The sequence below is a fragment of the Pistacia vera genome, unplaced genomic scaffold (genome assembly GCF_008641045.1).
Source record: "Pistacia vera cultivar Batoury unplaced genomic scaffold, PisVer_v2 Contig227, whole genome shotgun sequence".
Taxonomy (NCBI): domain Eukaryota; kingdom Viridiplantae; phylum Streptophyta; class Magnoliopsida; order Sapindales; family Anacardiaceae; genus Pistacia; species Pistacia vera.
In genome coordinates this window covers 118,601-124,830 of record NW_022196032.1, presented here as the reverse complement: position 1 = coordinate 124,830, position 6,230 = coordinate 118,601, and positions in this window count along the sequence as shown.

The window sequence follows — 6,230 nt, the reverse complement described above, 5'->3', positions numbered from 1 at the left end:
AAATGCTAGTAACTACATATGACACTTTAATGACAAAGGCCAATGGTAGAGGTGCAACAAGGGGAGGCAAGCGGAAAAGATTGGCCACAGATCACTTCAACGGTGTCCTTGATTATTTTCACTTTGATGACAGGATGATGTAGTATATACAAGGGAAAGGCCCAAACATGACAACAGTTGGGCAAACATTAAAAGAGTATACCACATCATGAACATCAAGGTTATACATTGGATAACCGTCATCGCACTACTAGAGGAGGGCTTGCTACAAATCCTTGACTACAGCCCAAGTATTTGTCGGGAAAGGCAGTTGGAGACGGAGTTGTAGCCTCTGTGTATATTGTTCCAATGGTTGTTGCACAGTAGCGGGATGTTTCAGCACTTAGGTGATGAACTACTGATAGGAAAGTGGCCACTCAAGCGCCTTCTTGTCCCGACAAATGACTCAAGATAAATTTTGTATAAAACTTACATAATACAATTGTTCTATAAGCTGATTTTAATGCTAATGTCTTCCTCCTATTGTAGTGCTGATTGCAGGGCATATGCACTAAAATTTATTGAGTTCAACATGACCAACACCCCGATGGAGATCTTGAACGATGAAACATTGAGCAACTGTCAGGAGCACTAGGCTATTGAGTGCTTCCATGGGCATATGGATCCCTTTTGACTGACCAGAACCCAATCCAAGTCATTGTTGATGCTGTCATCAAAAGGTATGGAAGTTGGACTTAGAAGTTTTTAGTTTATGTGATGCTGTCTTATTAAGTTGTCTTGAATAATTGATTGTCTTGAATTGGATTAGCTAGTGTTGTTAGGCGTCAGGCTGTTGATACTTGGGTTGTGGTGTTATGTATGTTTTATGGCCAAGGCCAAGGCTGGTTAATGTTGGAAGGGGTGCTGTAGAAGAAGACGAAGAGGTTGTTGCTACTGCTAATGATGCTGAAGGTGTGCTGAATAATTTTAAAGGATGGGGAAGCGGCTGAAGAGATTGATGAAGATAGGGGATGAAGGCTACCGGCCCTGCTTCTATTTTGGGTGTATATAGGACATTTATTTGTTGTATACAATGTTGTAATTTAATGTAATTGACACATTTCAGATTTGTACAAAAGTAATTCAATTTTTTCTTTCCCTCTTTTGAGTTTGAATTTATTTAGTATTCTTGTTACATAGCATTGATGTGTTGATACAATTAGGTTGTCAAATTCAGCAGAAAATATGGAATTAATATGTGTTGTTGATTTTAGTTTGTCAAAATTAAGGAGAAAACCTGGAAAAAATATATATTGCACATGATTGCTTTAGCTATATATAAGCGACTACATATATTGCTTAAGCGACCAAGGGTTTTCTATACATGATTGCTTAAGTGATCGTGCATCTGGGAACATCTAGATTCTGCCATGGACATGATCGCTTAAGCGACCAAGGGATTGTCTCGCTTAAGTGATCGTGCATCTGGGTAGATGTTGATTTTACCTTGGACTTGATCGCTTAACTGATCTCAAATCGCTTAAGTGACCAAAGTTAAAAGTGAAGAATCACTTAAGCGAGACAAAAAATTGATTAAGCGATCGTGCATCTAGGCAGATCTTGATTCTGCCTCTTGATTGCTTAAGCGATCCCAAATCCTTAAGCAACCAAGGGTAAAAGAAAAGAATCGCTTAAGCAAGACCATAAATCGCTTAAGCGATCATGCATATGGGCAGATCTTGATTCTGTCTTGGACTTGATCGCTTAAGCGATCCAAAATCACTTAAGTGACCAAGGGTAAAAGTCAAGAATCACTTAAGCAAAAGCATAAATTGCTTAAGTGATCGTGCATCTAGGCAGATCTTGATTCTGCCTTGGACTTGATCGCTTAAGCGACCAAGGGTAAAAGTGACAAATCGCTTAAGCGAGACCATAAATCACTTTAAGTGATCATGCATCTGGGCAAATATTGATTCTGCCTTGGACATGATCACTTAAGCGATCCCAAATCGCTTAAGCAACCAAGGGTAACAGCAAAGAATCGCTTAAGCGAGATCGTAAATCGCTTAAGTGATCATGCATCTGGGCAGATATTGATTCTGCCTTGCGTGTGATCGCTTAAGCGATCCATGATTGCTTAAGTGACCTAGGGTAAAAGTGAAGAATCACTTAAGTGATTTTGATTCTGCCTTGGACATGATCGCTTAAGCGACTAAGGGTAAAAGTGAAGCATTGCTTAAGTGACTTGATTCTGGCTTGTATGTGATCAATTAAGCGACTATACTAGATCACTTAAGTGACTAAGGCTAAATATACAAGATCGCTTAAGCGAGACATGGAATCACTTAAGTGATCTAGTGTATTTAAATTATTTTTTTATGCCTTTCTCAAGATTGCTTAAACGATGAAAACTTAGAAACACTGGATCGCTTAAGCGATAATAAAATCGCTTAACCGATTCCTTTTTTTTTTTTTGGAATAGGTTGTTAACCCCATATTAAGTGACATTAATGTGAACTTCGGGCATTCATAACATCACATGATTATTAACGTTAATGTTAAGCGACATTGATTATTAACACTTATTAAGGCCAATTAAGAAGGATTATTTGCAACCTAATTCCCTCAACATATATTAAGGTTACAACCGTATGATATATGAATGAACCTCATAGCGCACTAGCGTGACACGTTAGTAGAAACACTCCTCAATTTCATAAATATGGATGATGTATTTGAGAATGATTAGATTGAAATAAGCTTCAATTTCACTGTATGATTAGTTCAGTGGACCATGATCTGTCTTGTGTCAATTGATTTGATTATTTATATCACTTAATCGATTTTTTTTTCAAAAATATATTTTAATTAACTAATTTTTTTATTTCTGTACATAAACATGGAAAATAAATATTAAAGTATAGAATGATTCTATATAATAGAAATTTTGATGTTTTTAAAGTACCAAAGTAAATTACCCTTAGTCGCTTAAACGATATATGGTTTCGCTTAAGCGATCCTCTCTATTTAGCCTTGGTCACTTAAGCGATAATAAATTGCTTATGCGATCTTGTCAAAGGCAGAATAAAGGTCATCCGACTATACTGGATCGCTGAAGCGATTTTAGTTCTCTCTTAAGCGATCCAGTATATTTAGCCTTAGTCGCTTAAGCGATCACGTATAAGCCAGGATTAAGATCACTTAAGCGATGCTTCACTTTTAACCTTAATTATTTAAGCGATCATGTCCAAGGCAGAATCAAGTCACCCCAAGTGCACGATCGCTTAAGTGATTTAAGGTCTCATTTAAGCGATTTTTCACTTTTATCATTGGTCGCTTAAGTAATCATGTCCAAGGCAGAATCAAGATCACTTAAGCGATTCTTCACTTTTGGATCGCTTAAGCGACCAAGGCCATTTTACTTCTTATCTCGCCAATCTTTTGATATTGTGCACATTTGAGTGAGAAATTATATTCCGTATTGTGGGTGAGCTCTATATTCAATCATAACCATTCACATTTGTGAAATAAGGTACATTTCTACTAACGTGCCACACTCGTGACTAATTCAGTAAATTGATTGATTGATTGACTTGATATGACAATTATGTTGATAATATTTATTTTGCCTGTCTTAATTCTTTGGGTAGCAATCAGTGTCGTACAGAGGTAATATGCAAAATTTTATTTACTTAAACCCTTTTTAAAATGGATGAAAATGAAAAATAATTAATTTGATTTTATACGTTATAAAGGATGATTTATTCAAGGTAACAATTAAATTTAAAACATATAAAATTGAAAACAACAACTCTTCAATGGTTGGCCTTGGCAACTCTCTCGATTTCATCATTCTTCTTGATGACATAGCTGGAAATATAGGGATATAAAATCAGTTTAATGCACCACAAAAGAGAAACATAATAACTTTATCAGATCGCTTAAGCGATCTGCTTGTCAGATTTGCATATAAGAAAAGATCGCTTAAGCGACTTGGTAGTCACCAGATTTGATCTGAGTAGCAGATTGCTTAAACAATTTAGTGGTCACCAGATCTAATCTGAGTAGCAGATCGCTTAAGAGACCAAGTGTTTAGATTTGATCTGAGCAGCAGATTGTTCAAGCGATCTTAGGTCACTTTAGCGATTTGATGGTCAGATCTGCAGATAACAGCCGATCGCTTAAATGACCTAAGATCGCTTAAATGATCTACTACTTAGATCTGTAGATAACGGCCGATCGCTTAAGTGATCTTATGTCACTTAAGCGATCTGATCTTATCTACAGATTACTTGCTTTCTTGGCACTGATCAATTCGAACCTAATTTTCTGAATTTGCATGTGATTGATTCTACCAACTGCTTCTCTTGTGGCTAGGTTGCTTGCAAATGAAGCACTTATTCATCCTCCAAGGAACCTCTCAGGCTGATGGAATACGCTTAACTCTTTTTCTCCCATTTTCTGTCTTCTTGAATGGCAGATGGAGGATGATTGTTAGGAAACAACCAAACTCATGGCAGTAGAAAACAAAAATTTTAGAGCACAGATCGTTTCCTATTAAACCAAGATCAGGGCACAAATTATATATTTTATATGTTAAATTAAAATTTGCAGTAATATGAACAATAAGAGTAAAGTTTAGAGTTCATACGCATGTTTAGAGGCTCCTTCAAACTTGTCTCTGGCTGGGTTCGCTATCGATTCAAAATAGAATTGAACCAGTGGTAATCCACACGAAGATAACCCAAAGAGCTAAAGAGGGATTTGCTAGATCCTCTTTAGCTTCAAGAATCAAATCAAGAATCAAAGAAACTTTGATTCAATAAAGTAAGGATGGCATGAGACTTGGGAGAGGGCTGTGTGGGTTTTTCTTTTCTTTCAAAGAAAATGATTGAATGAATGAATCACTCATTTAATTCTCAAAACATTGCACTTATATAGTGCACATAAAACCCTATTCCATTAAAGAATAGGCTTGGGCTTCAATCCAAGCAGCCTCTATATCCAAACACTCCCAATCATAGTATTTTAATTATACTTATTATTATTTCCAATTCAACTCAATTAATGTATTTATAGAAATACATTAACATTTAATAATAATAATAATCCATTTAAATATATGTTAGAGTAGGTGCCCTAGAGCCAATCAATTATTATAGAATTACTCTTTGTAATAATGTTCATTAATCAATAGAAGGCAATTTATTCTATATCGCGTAAATCATTATTATTGCAATATGTATTGATATATGTCTTTAAAATGATGAAACCGTGACGAGGGTATCAAGTGTTTCAAATCTTGATACTGAGAACCCTATGAGCACATATGGTGGCCATTCAAGAAACGTCCGTAGCCCCAGTATTATTCTGAAGTAAGGGCACAGATAATACGGTAAGGCTATCATAGTGTTGAACGACCCTGTCGAAAGGTAGTGACTGATTTCACTTGTCAAGGTTGTTTGGTGATAACCTGGTGCAACATATGGGTGCTTGCTGTAGGCGATTACACCGCAGCAAGTTCACTGGACTGACCCACCAGAGGATTCCATATAGATGGTAACCCCAATGTCTATGGAACAAATCCTCTAACGAGTGGTGGTACATATGATCCTTAGACTTGAGACCACCGAAATGCCTTGTGCACCGATTGGTGTTGTTCGACACTAGTCTAACACAGTTCTTTTCAGAGCTCTCAATACAGTGGTGATTGACTGCATCGAGGAGTGTATCAAGACTATGGTGCATCGATAGAGGATTCATCACTCCCGGGTACGGGAGAAGTTATCTTATGGCGCAATTCAGTATATGGCAATGACACTAAAACTGTGGCCACAGTGGGATTGAGTTGTTGCTCTATCCGGTTTATAATACAGGTCATTTGTCTAGAAACTGAATACATAATATTGAGAGTAACCGAAGGTTGACACTATTTCTACGCCTTCGTCTCGTCGAGATAATGTATGATGAAAGGATCGAATTGCACGGTAACCATAAAGTTGACAGATAGCTACTTTGCTGAATTCGAATCCATCGGGTGGCCATGATGCCTTGCTAGGGCCAATCTTGGTATGTGTATTAGTGAGACGATTAATTGGTGTTAATCGCGATGCTATACACTGTCGGTATGATGAGGAGCCTATGGGTCACACACATAGAAGATAATTTAAGACTTAGGAAGAAAGAAAGGTGTTTTCATCTTTTTGGGTGAAAGGGTATTTTGGTAATTTCACAGTGCAATTAAGTTTGCT